The sequence below is a fragment of the Lynx canadensis genome, chromosome X (genome assembly GCF_007474595.2).
Source record: "Lynx canadensis isolate LIC74 chromosome X, mLynCan4.pri.v2, whole genome shotgun sequence".
Taxonomy (NCBI): Eukaryota; Metazoa; Chordata; class Mammalia; order Carnivora; family Felidae; genus Lynx; species Lynx canadensis.
The window spans coordinates 55,998,619-56,013,110 of NC_044321.2; the positions used below are offsets into that span (position 1 = coordinate 55,998,619).

At 40.3% G+C, this 14,492-nt stretch overlaps 1 protein-coding gene across 7 annotated transcripts in view; it reads left to right on the plus strand.

Annotated features, from left to right (window-relative positions):
* Positions 1–14,492, plus strand: part of DLG3 (discs large MAGUK scaffold protein 3) — a 57,291-nt gene that overhangs the window by 10,309 nt on the left and 32,490 nt on the right. The window lies entirely within an intron of this gene.

The following is a 14,492-nucleotide window of genomic DNA, read 5'->3' on the forward strand; positions in this document are numbered from 1 at the left end:
CGGGAGCCCAGGCGCAAAGCTGTTAAGAGATCGAAAGCGCCTACCTTTGTCCTTTCCCCCCTCCCCCGCCCCCCACTCTCCTTCAGTGCCTCCAGCCGAGGGCCCAAAGGGGAAGAAGAGAGGGGCTGCCACCTTCTGCTCTAGGCTTTTTTGGTGGGGGCAGAAGTGTGGGAGGTAGCTAACAGGAGAACTTGTAAGTCTGAGGTAGTGGGAAAGAGGAATGCAAATGGCCACTTTGAGTCATTTCTCTCCATGTTTGGTGGTCGGTTAATGACAAGAAACACACCTTAGGGTTATTGTTTTGTTTTTTCTTTTTATTTCTGCGTGTGCTCTTTGCTTCTCAGTGGAGAGCTATCCATCTGAGTTTTATTAGCAACTAGTATTTATCAGTTCATGCCCATAACTTAGATAGCGGTAGGTTCTGCAAAGAAAATGGTTTCTCTTGAATATTTGTGTGTGTGTGTGTGTGTGTGTGTGTGTGTGTGTGTATGTGTGTGCGTGCGCGCGCGCGTGTGTATAGGAGAAATTGATGCATTTCTTTCGGTTTTGCTCCATGATGTTGGGCACATGGAAACAATACTGTGAATTTGTCTGGTGGTAGTGTGTTGGAAACTGGTGACTACATATTTCTATGAGTTTTGTTGGGAGGATGTAACTGGTTTGCATAAAAAGCTGCAAGTTGTCCATGGTAAAAGGATTCATTCCTGCCAGTGTTTATTGCTCTCTGCGCATATTTCTGAGAGTTTATAATGTATGTTGAGGTGCTGTCCTATGTTAGGTCTCTCTGCCACTTGCTAAACAAAGCTTTTCTTAGGATTTAGTGGAACCACTGTTAAGGCTCTGCCACTCCAGCCTTATTTATTTCTTTGGTTTGGTAAACCCAGCAGGTGCCCAACATGCAAAAGCTTTTTTTGTTGTCGTCCTGTTCAAAAATGGACCCTTAGAGACAGGTCCAGAGGGACTATGAAACATTCCGCATTGGGCTCTGTATTTTCTTTGATAAAGTGATAGCTTTAAAAAATAAAGATTCCATGTTGATCACTTTATGAACATATTAAATCCTGTTCTTTGGGAGATTGTATCACATGGCCATTTACAAAATGAATAATCCAACTATATGTTTGTTGGCTAAAATGGCAAAGACTTTGCATGTTATGGACCAAATAGGTGTTCATTATTTGTATTATTTTCACATAGAATGTGGGAGCTGGAAAGGTTTGTGTAGTAGTCCAACTTGTCTTTGTGCAAACCGGAACAGGAGAGCAAGGACATGACTTGCCTAAGGTCATGAAGGGAATGTTGCGGGGTGGGGGGGGGTGGTTGGTGGTCAGCAGTCGGTTTAATTTGGAGGTCCACCAGTTAGGACAAACTGTGCCTTGGAATACCTGAGAGGACCTAAGACCTAGTTGGAGTGGAGGAACAACAGGAAAGGAACTGGGGGAATAAAGAAGAGAGACTAGGGAAAGACTGAGGGAAAGAAAGATGTATGGGCAGGGGTAGATTAGAGTGAGCTCCATAGTGGCCACTGAGCTCCATTGCCAAGCCAGTGCAGCCTTTAGATACATTTAACATGAGAGCTTAAGCAATAGCTTTGGGTGCCTGGTTGGCTCAGTCAATTGAGCGTCCGACCTCGGCTCAGGTCATGATCTCACAGTTCATGAGTTCAAGCCTCATATCGGGTTTGTGGCTGTCAGCGCAGAGCCCACCTGGGATCCTCCGCCCTCTCTGCCCCTTCCCCGCTTGCGCGCTTTCAAAAATGAATAAAACAGGGGCGCCTGGGTGGCGCAGTCGGTTAAGCGTCCGACTTCAGCCAGGTCACGATCTCACAGTCCGGGAGTTCGAGCCCCGCGTCAGGCTCTGGGCTGATGGCTCGGAGCCTGTAGCCTGTTTCCGATTCTGTGTCTCCCTCTCTCTCTGCCCCTCCCCCGTTCATGCTCTGTCTCTCTCTGTCTCAAAAATAAATAAAAACGTTGGAAAAAAAATTAAAAAAAAATGAATAAAACAAAAAATAGCTTTGACTAATTGGAACAGAGTAAGAATAATTTTTCTTTTTTTTAATGGCTTAAATAAAATTCATATACCGTACAGTGCACCCATTTAGGTATACAATTCAGTGGCTTTCAGTGTATTTTAGAACATGTTCATTACCCCTCTCCTTTTAAAAGAGAGTGTTTAAGCATTGGAAGGGTGGTAAGTGTAGGTAGGACAATTGCTTCCTAGTGTATCTCCCCTCAGCACTTAGGGTCTGGATGGCAGCTTGATGGGAATGTTTTAACCCTGAGGTTCTTTCATGTATCTGGTTTGTTCAGTGAGGGTTAAACCTATAATGAAGATATGAAACCATGTCTATTTTAATTCCGTATTGTGCCTAGCATGGGTGCTTTACGTGTATTTTTATGATGAAACTTTGGAAAATATTAAAATAGGAATAGAAATGCTAAATGATAAGGTGCCACAGTGAGAGATGCTATTTAATAGTTTCACTCTTGATTGCTCTAAACTGTTGTGGACACAGCAATCCTACCTATTAGCTAAAAATAGCATGATGTTCTTGGGCACGTATAATCCTGCTTAAAATTCAAATTGAAAATTTAAACAACTGGCTTTTGGCAAAGGCTCTCTCCCAATCTATTCTAAAATGAAAAATATTTTTCTGTGATTTGTGAAATTGCTCCACCAAGGGAAGGATGGGCTTCGTGTGCTAACATTTTAATTTAGAAACTATCTCCTACATTTCCCCCCCTAGTTACTTTATGTCAGCCTCTGTTTATAAGCTGAGCTAGTATTTTTCTGGAAAGCCCTTTTGTTTTTAGAGTAAACCCTGAGCCCCAAGTCAGGAGGTGAGCCAGAAATTGGTCACTAAGGTAGCTAAACTGGGAACTGATCTTTTGTGACCAGTCTTTCCACCTGGTATGTAAGTCCGGACAGGCTGGGGGTAAGGGAGTGAGAGAGAATGAGTTTTCCATACTTAACTTTAAAGTGCTGAGTAAGCACACTTTCATCTTGGAAATGCCTGCAGGTAAGGCCTGAAAGAGTTAAGGATTAGTGGTGATAAGGACTTGAAGGCATAAAAGGAGTGTTTTTCCCATAACACTTAAGTAACCATCCCATCTCCCCTTGTTTGAGAATGAAAGATGTAAACATAGCTGCTGCCCTATCAGCGTGATCTCTCTTGAGAGCACAGAGGTGAAAGTTTATCAAGGCAAAGAATTAAACTTTTGAAACTCCTTCTGCTATCCTGAAAGAAGGCTAATGTAGGGAAGGCAGAAAATGAAGTCCTGTTAACAGCATTTCTGCACCGAACAATTTATTTATTTATTTTTTTTAAAATTTTTTTTTTCAACGTTTATTTATTTTTGGGACAGAGAGAGACAGAGCTGAACGGGGGAGGGGCAGAGAGAGAGGGAGACACAGAATCGGAAACAGGCTCCAGGCTCTGAGCCATCAGCCCAGAGCCCGACGCGGGGCTCGAACTCACGGACCGCGAGATCGTGACCTGGCTGAAGTCGGACGCTTAACCGACTGCGCCACCCAGGCGCCCCTGCACCGAACAATTTAAAGGCAGCTCCTATTGCATTCATGTTTGTGTCCCCACCACTTAGTCTACAGCCTGTCCCATGTTTTGTGGTACTGAATTAGTGAGTATGTCTGTGTTCCAGATGGCTTTGTAAATATCAACCTTCAGGATATCCCTGCGGGATAGCTGGTATCATCCCTATTGTACAGATGAGGAAGGTGAGGGTCAGAGAGGTTGAGTGACTTGTTCAAGGTCACACAGCCAGTAAAGGGCAGAATCAAAGTTCCAAGTCAGATTTCCTGAGAACTTCAGGTCCAGGGCTTTAGCCTCTAGGCCACAACTACCTCCCATCACAGCAGAGAAGCTGTGAGCCCCCCTTTCTACCCAGATACATCTGGACACGGCAGAAGGTACTGCTCTGAGACTCTTTAGGTGCCAGAAGCTGTTAACAAACAGAGTAAAACCAACTAGCAAATGTCAGCTTTTTAGTCTTGATGACCCCAAACTCCTGCACCAAAGGAAGAAGTAACCAGGGAGTAGACCAGCCGCTGGAGGCCTGAGGGAGACCTACAGGCTCCTAAAAAAGGCAAGTGGACTCAGGAAGTCTGCTACAGAATGGTATTGTGGGGGAACCCAGGAGGAACAAAAAGGTGGGAGCTGGTTTACTTTGACTATGATAGCAAATGTGTGCAGGTTTAAGAATATTAATTCAGTAAGTAGGCATTTCTTATTTCTTCAAGTGAAATGGAGTCGTATTTATCATTCCTTTTTTTATGACCTTACTGTTCACTCACTTAAGGTTGCAATTCAGTAGTGTTTGGAATATTCACAGAGTTCTGCAGCCATCACCACAATCAATTTTGGAACATTTTCACCAACCTAGAAGGAAAACTATACCCTTTAGCTGTAACCATGTCCTCATCTCCCCTAGTACTAGGCAACCAGTAATCTACTTCCCATCTCTTATGGATTTACCTATTCTGGACATTTCATATACATGGGTTCGCATAATATATGGTCTTTTATGACTGGCTACTTTCACTTAAAACTGTTTTCAAGTTTCATCCATGTTGTAGCATGTATCAGTACTTCATTTCTGTTTATGGCTGAATAATATTCTATTATATGCATACAACACATTTTGTTTATCCCTTCATCAGCTGACATAATTGGGTTGTTTCCACCTTGGGGCTATTATGAATAATGCTCTATGAGCATCCACATGCAAATTTTTACAGGGACATGTGTTTTCATTTCTTTTGGGTATGTATACTTTCTGGATCATATGGCAACTCTATGTTTAGCCTTTTGAGGAATGGCTGGGCTGTTCTCCATAGCAACTACAGCACCTCACATTCCCACCAGCAGAGTGAGGGTTCCACTTTCTCCACATCCTCACCAATGCTTGTTAGTGGTAGTCTTTTTGATTCTAGCCATCCTGGTGGGTTTGAAGTAATATCTTGGGGTTTTCATTTGCATTTCCCCAGTGGCTAGTGACATGGAGCATCTTTTCGCATGCTTGTTGTTTGCCATTCATTTTTGCTTTTGCTTGAGCCCCTGATTTGATTCTCACCCTGTTTCCAAATTGACTCAAGACCAGAGCGGGCCAACTATGTTATTACTCAGGTGATTAGAGGGAACAGGAGGGTAAGGGACTACGTTTCACTCTTATCACTGTGTGCTGGAGGGGCTGAAGTCTTGGGTGTAGATAATTTTAGCTAGGAATGCTGACCCGATAAAAGTGATAGGGCCTACCTAAAAACAAAACAGCTTATTCACATGCCCTACAATTCACCCAGTTAAAGCATACAGTTCAGTGTTTTTTGGAATGTTCAGAGTGGTGCACCTGCCACCACAATCACATTTAGAACATTTTCCTCACCCCAAGAAGGAGCCCTGTCCCATTAGCAGTCACTCCCCATTTCCTCCAACTTCTCCCTTCCCCTAGCCCTAGGCAACCACTATTCTACTTTCTGTTTCTATAAAGTTACCTTTTCTGGCTGATTCATATAAATGAAGTCATACCACATGTGGTCTTTTGTGTCTGGCTTCTTTCATTTAGCATGTTTTCAAGGTTCATCCCTGTTGTAGCATGTGTCAGTATTTCATTCCTTTTCATGGATGAATAATATTCCACCCTATGGCTTTATCACATTTTGTTTATGTATTCATCATCAGGATGGACAATTGAGTTGTTTCTGCCCTTTGACTATTACTGCTGTGAACATTCATGGACAAATTTTTATGTGGTCATATTTTCAGTTCTTTTGGAGATACACACACACACACACACACACACACGTATACATACACACCTAGGAATGGAATTGCTGGGTCATAAGGTAACTTAACATTTAATATTTTGGGGGAACTGCCAAACTTTTTCCTAAAGTGGCTGCACCCTTTTAGGCCTACCCTGTATGTAAACTTAGAAGAGAAAAAATGTTAGCTTTCTTTCCAGTTTTGCCTCCTGGGCTGAACTTTATATATACAGATATGTGTGTTTATGCTGGGGTTTTCTGTCTTCCATGTAGCCCAGGGACATGGTAGCTAGAGGTGGCAAAGCATTCTGCACTTAGCTAGACGGATGCTTTCTTGGCCTTGTTTGATGGTTTGAGACAAAATCTTATAAAACATCAGTTTTACTGATACTGTAGAATGATTACAATAATATATAGTAATGAGAATGAATTCTTATTTGGTTATAGCTTTTTAAGATTTCCTTTTAGGTGTGCCTGAGTGGCTCAGTCAGTTAAGTGTTGGAATTCAGCTCAGGTCATGATCTCGTGGTTCATGGATTTGAGCCCTGCCTTGGGCTCTGTGCTGATAGCTTAGACCTGGAGCCTGCTTTGGATTCTCTGTCTCCCTCTCTCTCTGCCCCTCCCCTGCTTACTTTCTGTATCTCTCTCAAAAATAAAGAAATTAAAGATTTCCTGGGATGCCTGGGTGGCTCAGTTGGTTAAGCCTCCGATTTTGGCTCAGGTCATGATCTCACAGTTCGTGAGTTTGAGCCCTCCCCACCCCCCCACCAACCGTTGGGCTCTGTGTTGACAGTGCAGAGCCTGGAGCCTGCTTCAGATTCTGTGTTTCCCTCTCCCTCAGCCCCTCCCCTCTTTATGCTCTGTCTCTCGTCTCTCAAAAATAAAGAAATTTAAAAACAATTTAAAAATTAAAGATAATCCTTTTAATTCAGTGTATTGCTTGTCGAAATCTTTTTTTTTAAGTTTTTTTTAAGTAATCTCTGTACCCAACATGTGGCTCAGACCCATAACCCTGAGATCAAGAGTCACATGCTCTACTGACTGAGCTAGTTAGGCATTCTGCTTGTTGAAATCTTAACCGTGTTACTTACACTGTTGATTTCTTTAAAGGTTTAGCCTTATATTCTGTAATAGGGAAATTGTTTCCTTGTTTTAGAGAAGTAGGAGAAGTAGAATAACTTGGGCTTGTCATTGTCACTGAAATTAAAAAATACAGTTTTTGCTCCCTTATGTTAAGAATATATGTATATGTGTACATATATAAATCTATTTTTATGTGTGCATATATATGCTAATATATATATATTTATATGCTATATATGTCATACACACACACACACACACACACACACACACACACACTAGGTCATTAAATTCTATGGGAATCATCTTGGAGGAGGAGAGCCAGGGCCCTGGATTCTAGTTCTGACGTTAAGTTAGCTGAATGATCTTATGCTAGTCAACCTCTTTGGGCCTCAATTTTCTGATCTTTAAAATGAGGGGACTATGCAAAATGTTTCTTCTAACTCAAATTTTGTGTTAGATAAATGGAATTGAGTTGAAAATTCAATTTACAGTTGTTTGTACCTAGGCTGTTATTGAATCACAAAGTCTTGAGCTAATAACAGTCTTGCTTTAATAAGGGTCTTGTCTTCCCCTCTTCTTTTCTGTAATGAGGATTTCATTGTTTTGAAATGGACCTTTGTTTACTTATCATTGAATTTAGATGTCTTTAAAAAAAACAAGAGCCCTAAAGATTTGGGAGTTTTTCCACTTGATGAAATTAATGATAAAAATTTGAATAGACCAAAAGAAGAAAATTAATATATTTTATATAAATATATTTTATGTAAATATAATAATATATTTTGTTTAAATACATTAAGGGTCTGGTTTACATACATGTTCTTCAGATTTTCAAAAAGGAGGAAGAATGTTGCAAATCTTGGGTTAAATTCCAGACTAGATTATCAAGTGTTATTTTGTAAACACTCAGAAAAAGAAATAGTAAGCATAAGAACTGGTATTGGTTTACCAGGTTCGAACAAGTCATGTCAGACGGGCCAGATTGCCTTCATGGGACAGGGTTGTGGGACTGGTAGATCAGGGAAATAGGGTAGATGTGGTATATCTAGGTTTTGGCAAGGAATTGGCAACACTTTTTTGGTCCGTTTTTTAATAAGATGTGAGGTGATAATATGTCTAAGGGGATTTGTCTGCAACTGGTTGAATGATCAATCCCAGAGGAAAATGATGAATGAGCCAGGAGCAGTGTGGAGGGGAGTTTCTAATGCATTTGTGCATCCTGACTTTGTCCTTGGGCCTGTCCTATTCAGTCTGTCTCCCCACCGTCCTCAAATTATATTCATATTTTCCTGGATATAAAAGTATTGCTTTTGGGGGGGCACTGGGTGGCTCAGTCGGTTAAGCTTCTGACTTTGGCTCAGGTCATGATCTTGCTGTTCATGAGTTCGAGCCCCGCATCAGGCTCTGTGCTGACAGCTCAGAGCCTGGAGCCTGCTTCAGATTCTGTGTCTCCCTCTCTTTCTGTCCTTACCCCACTCACACTGTGTCTCTGTCTCTCTCAAAAATAAATAAACGTTAAAAAAAAATTTAAAAAAACTATGGCATTCAGATTTATAGAAAATTGGAAAATATAGAAAAATACAAAGTAAAAAAAAAATTCAAATCACCTGTAAAACTACCTCCAGAAATAACCAGTTTATGTCTGTGTATTTGTGGCTACATGTTGGGTGTCATTTCCTTCCAAACTTTTATGTATCATATAATATGTATGAATCTCTTTCAAGACTGAAATCATTGAATTTAGACAGTTTTGTATCCTTTCTTTTAACTTAATGTCATGGATATCTTACTAAAATGGTTTTTACTAGTTAAATAATATTTCTTCATGTATTGCCATAATTCCTGTAACCATTCCCTTTGGTGGACATTAGTTGTTGCCAAGTTTTATCTTATAAATAGCACTGATGGATATATCCTTGGTATTGCTTCTTCAGAATGAATTCCTTTGTGCGGCATTATTGGTCCAAAGGGTATGAACACGTTTATGACTTTTGATAGAGGGGCACCTGGGTGGCTCAGTCGGTTGAACATCCAACTCTTGGTTTTAGTTCAGGTCATGATCCCAGGGTTGTGGGATCGAGCCACACATTGGGCTCTGCACTGAGCATAGAGTCTCCTTGAGATTCTCTCCCTCTGTCTCTTCCTTCCTCCCTCTGTTCCTCTCCCCTACTTGAGCTCTCTCCCTCTCTAAAAGAAATAATAAAAAAAAGACTTTTGATATATTTTGCCAAATTAGGCTCTACCTCCACCAACAGTGTAAAGAGTGTGTAGTTTGAGATCTTGCTAACATGGAGTATTATTTTAAATTTCTGCAAATTTGATAGGTAAAAAATGTTATTTAACTTATATTTTAATTTTACTTTATCATATATAGTGCAGTTTTATATCTTTTTTAAATGTTTATTTTTGACAGAGAGAGAGAGAGAATGGGGGGGGGCAGAGAAAGAGCAAGACACAGAATCTGAAGCAGGCTCCAGGCTCTGCGCTGTCAGCGCAGAGCCCAATGTAGAGCTCAAACTCACGAACCACGAGATCATGCCCTGAGCCAAAGTTGGACACTTAACCAACTGAGCCACCCAGGCACCCCTATTTCTTTTTTTAATAATAGAATTGAATGCGTGTGTGTGTGTTGTGTGTGTGTGTGTGTGTGTGTGTGTGTGTATGTATATGTTCATTGGTCATTTTGTGTGTGTGTGAATTGCCTGTTCACACCTTTTTCCCATTTCTCTGCTGAGGTGTATTCAGTACTTACAAATTTTTTTTAATGTTTTATTTATATTTGAGAAAGAGAAAGAGAGACAGAGCATAAGTGGGGGAGGAACAGAGAAAGAGGGAGGCACAGAATCTGAAGCAGGCTCCAGGCTCTGAGCTGTCAGCGCAGAGCCTGATGTAGGACTCGAACCCATGAACAATGAGATCATGACTTGAGCCGAGGTTGGACTCTTAACCAACTGAGCCACCCAGACACCCCCATCAGTACTTATGAATGTGTAAAAGCTTAAATGTAGTTAGAATAATAATTCTTGGTCATGTATATTACAAAGATTTTCCCCAGTTTGTAGTTTGCCTTTTTAATTTGATGTGTAGATATTTTATGTTTTTATGTAGTCAAACCTATCACTGTGGTCTTTTATGCATTTAGCGTCTACCTGTAGGTTAAAAGGGCCTTCCCTATCCTGACAGCAAATAAATATTCACCTTTGTTTTCTTCTAGTTATTTAATGTTTTTGTTTTTGCATTTAAAACCTTAACCTGCCTAGAGTTTATGTATGATGTAAGGCAGGATAGTACCTTATTTTTGCTCCAAATGTTTAATGAGTTATCTCAGTAGCGTTTTTTTTGAAAATTTTTTTTGATAATTTATTTATTTTTTTGAGAGAGACACAGAGAGTGTGAGTCGGGGAGGGACAGAGAGAGAGAGACACAGAATCAGAAGCAGGCTCCAGGCTCTGAGCTGTCTGCACAGAGTCCAATGTGGGGCTCGAACTCACAGACTGAGAGATCATGACCTGAGCTGAAGTCAGACGCTCAACCGACTGAGCTACCTGGGCGATCCTCAGTAGTATTTATTACATATAAATAAAACATAATTTCCCTACTGTTTTGAAATCCCACTTTAATCTTTTATTTCACACACACACACACAATTTGGATTTTGGGTTTCTTATTCTCTTCTGTAATATTTTACTCTGGAATTATCAGTTACTGAAAAGTGGCCACAGATGACCACATTAACAGGAAGAGGCTTTCTCTAGGTCCCATTTTCTGGGTTCCTTCTACAGAAACTTGACCCGAAAAGTCAGTTGATACCCCAATAAAGATTACCAGTGGATTTGTGATCCTGTCAGAGTGACTACTCTGAAGAACTTTTGACTCTAGACTCTCAGTTGACCTGGTAAAATGTAGAAATCTGTTAACATTAACTCAGGTTAGCAAGCTTAGTCAAAAAATGTTGTGTTTCAGTCACCATGTTGTAGCATCTCTGTTATGTGGGAAAGATTGTTGAGGATGAGATTACCCACTACCTTGAGAGCAGGGAAAGGTATATTCTGACTTCATTCTCATGTTTTCTGGATGAGGTTTTTGTCTTGGGGTGGTTCTTACATACAATTTGACTTATGGATAAAGGAGCTAAAGGCTTTGTTAATCTTGCATTTGAATATACTACATGAAGTTCCTTTGAAATAGAGAAAAGGCCCTATTTGAGGCTTTTACCCCAGTCTGCTGGGTCACCTGGGATAGGTGATAAGGACCAATGGCAAGGTCCTGTGAATAACTTTTTCTTAGCTTGATGTGAGATCAAAGCATTTTTCACTCTACTCATTTCAGACCAGGTGGCTGAATGTCATGAAACCTTTATATACTATAGCACTTTCACTCAGTAGCTCTTCCTGCATCCTCAGTAAGCTCTTTGGGGGACAGAGACAACCAGTCTCTATATAGGGATAAACTGGAATCTTTCATGGCATGCTGATCTAGCATGTCTTGTTTTCTATTTCATTTCCAGTATCAGGATGCTATCCAGAACCCTGGCTATGTGTGTGTATGGCTGAGGAAGCACATTGTGGCAGTGCAGGGACCAGAACAATGACACTGAGGTGTCTGTTCTGGGTTAGTCATACTTCTGAGCCCGTTGTTCTAAAAGTAGAGCAGAAATTATTTTCCTTCAAGCAATATTTGCTCATATTGAGGCCTGTTTGCCACTTTTCTGCCTCTCACATAGCCTTAAGAAAAAAAATTTTTTTTGCAATTTCTACCCATTGATTTGGTATTATTTTTGACCCAGAGAACTTAGGATTATTTGCAGATGTGAAGATTTCCTTCTTATAGATCATATTTAGAAATTAAATTAGACTCATCCTAGGTTTGATTCCTTATAGACCTCATTGTCTTGGTCATAAAATCATAATTATGTCAAAAATAGAAGGGACCTGAGGAATTGACTAGTTTTAGAGGTCTTAGATTCTTTAATTAGTAGACCCCATAATTAAAAACTTAACCCAAGTAGGGGCACCTGGGTGGCTTAGTTGGTTAAGCGTCCAGCTCTTGGTTTTGGCTCAGGTCATGATCTCACAGTTGGTGAGTTCAAGCCTCGCATCAAGCTCTGTGCAAACAGTGCAGAGCCTGCTTGGGATTCTCTCTCTCCCCCACCCCCCTGCCCCTCATTCACTCTCTCTCTCCCTTTCTCTCAAATAACTAAAAACAAAATCAAAATTAAAAAAATAAAAACTAACCCAAGCAATAGGCTTCATATTATTTTTCTAGAGACCAGTTTGTGATTGTAGAAACATGCTATTTGGCTACTCATATACTTACCTGCATAATGACAGATATCTTCCTGATGGACTTATTTTACTTTCAGGTCCATCCATTTCTTTGGAAAACATGAGCTATATTGTTGAGACAGATGCTTGTAATTCAAACAGTCCTGAGGGTTTGTACTCCAAAGGCAACTGTAGAAACCTAACATACCATTCATACTCATCAAAATCTGTGACTCTCATGAGGTGGTTGTTTCATTTTCACCACAGTTCTGTACATTTTCACAATGGGTGATTCCCTTGAGCTCATGGCAGCTCAGCTAATGGCAAACAAGAGCTGTGTGAGTTTGAGATTCGAACATCTGTACTTCTGTAAGAATAAATGAGCCTTTGGGCAGCTATCAACTTATTTGGAGTTTCTAGCTAATCAATATACATGCTGTTATTCAGCCCTGTCTTCCCTGCCTAGTATTTGTGTGGGGACTCAAGGTCAGGAAGTTACATTTCTTTTTTGTATGTCTTCCTACTGTTGCTACCTGTCACAGTCTGTGTGTCTGAAGTCTGTCATCCAGTTGTCTCCCCAGCTTTGTTGTCATTTCCACATTTGATAGGCATGGCTTTTATTTTATTTTGTACCATTTCCCTTTTCTATCGTCATTCAAATCATTGGTAGTCTATACCACATGCAGAATAAGTACCCTTTGTTGGTACCATTTGTTTCCTATCTCTACAACATTTTCCTACCCATAATCAAATAGGCCCGAATAAATGTTCTGTGGGTTGAGAAACTGAGCCCCTTTCAGCTTTTCTGAATTAGTGACAAATGTCATTTTTTATTCTGAGGACAATTTTGTCATTAGGAAAGCAGATGGATTTGAGAGCAAAGTCTTAGAGGGGAGATGGATTTGGAGGCTTGGATGTGTGTCCAGTTCATATTAGTGAAAATTGCAGTTTCAATCCCCTTTGATGGTTTATTAGGCTATTAAGTAGATCTTGAAACCTCTGACATGTCAGAGTTTTGCATAAATGCTTTGTGGTTTTGTTGGCCAGTTTTTAGCATTTTTGGGTGGGTGGAAGGAGAAAGTTTTGTACTTTTTCTTACCTTAGTTCCCGAGGAGCCAGAACTGAGAATTAGTGTCCAGGTTTGTCCTGTCAGATCTTTATCATGAGTTAACACATTCAATAAAAGTTTGTTGACTCAACAAGGGTGCCGATTGCCAAACTTTGAGAAGGAAACAAAAACCACATCAAGGAGCTTATAATTTTGTAAAGGAAATGACATCAGCACAAATTCTGGGCACTGGATTTTAAAAGGGAGAAATAGTACAGGGTCTGGAAACCATGTTAGATGAAGAATACTTACAGAAGTAACAATATGTAGCCTGGAGAAGGGATAGCTGATTTTGAGGCCATGATGACTATTCTTTATTATGGCTGATGTTATTGTACTTTTTTCCTGGTCTTTCAGGGAAAAACTCAGAAGCCTTTGATCCATTCATCCAATCAGATATCAAATTTTATCTCTTTTAGTTCCAACATATTTCTTGATTATTGTTCCTTCTTTGTATTCTCAATTGCCCCATGCTGTGTCAGGCCTTTCAGGTCATTGTCTCTATTAGAAGAGGTTTCTGGTCTCTGTTATTTCTCTGTCCTCTATTCTATATTACATTCCCAGAATAATCTTCCCCCAAACCTAGTTCTGATTGTATCACGTCCCTATTTAAACACTTAACAGTGGTTCCCCTAGCCTAGCAAGAAAAGTCTTATCTAGTCAGGCCCCACACATTTCCATCGCCTTCGCTATTTTAGATCTCGACTTGTAACACTGAGGCTCCAGTGTGGGGAGGGAGGGGTCCACGAGCTGATTCTGCGCCCTCTGATAGTCCTGCGCCCTTCATGGGAGAATCTTATGTGTGTTGGGATTTCACAGACAATGAGAGTTGTAAAATACCAGCTATAAGAAACTAGAGTACGTGATGGCATAGAGTTTTCATTAGCTTTATCACAATATTCACGATGGAGAATTATATTACATGGTAGCAGAAATAGGCATTTTTATGTGTTGCTTATATTTTATTTACCTCAAATTAAATTGTAGATATAGGGTAATAAATAAAATCCATCCATGCCTTTCACACACTTAAAAAAAAAAAAAGTCTTATCTCAAACTCTTACAATCTGGCCGCCCACCTTCCCCTGTTCATACTCTACCTTCTATTCAGGTTTATTCAGTATTCTTGGAACCTGCTCTAGGCTTTCCCAGCTCTTTGGCCTTCTTTAAACTATTCCTTCATACTACTATTATGAAGAAGAAACCCATCACTTTTTGTGTTGTTTTAGACACCAAAATTAGGACCAGCTGGCAAA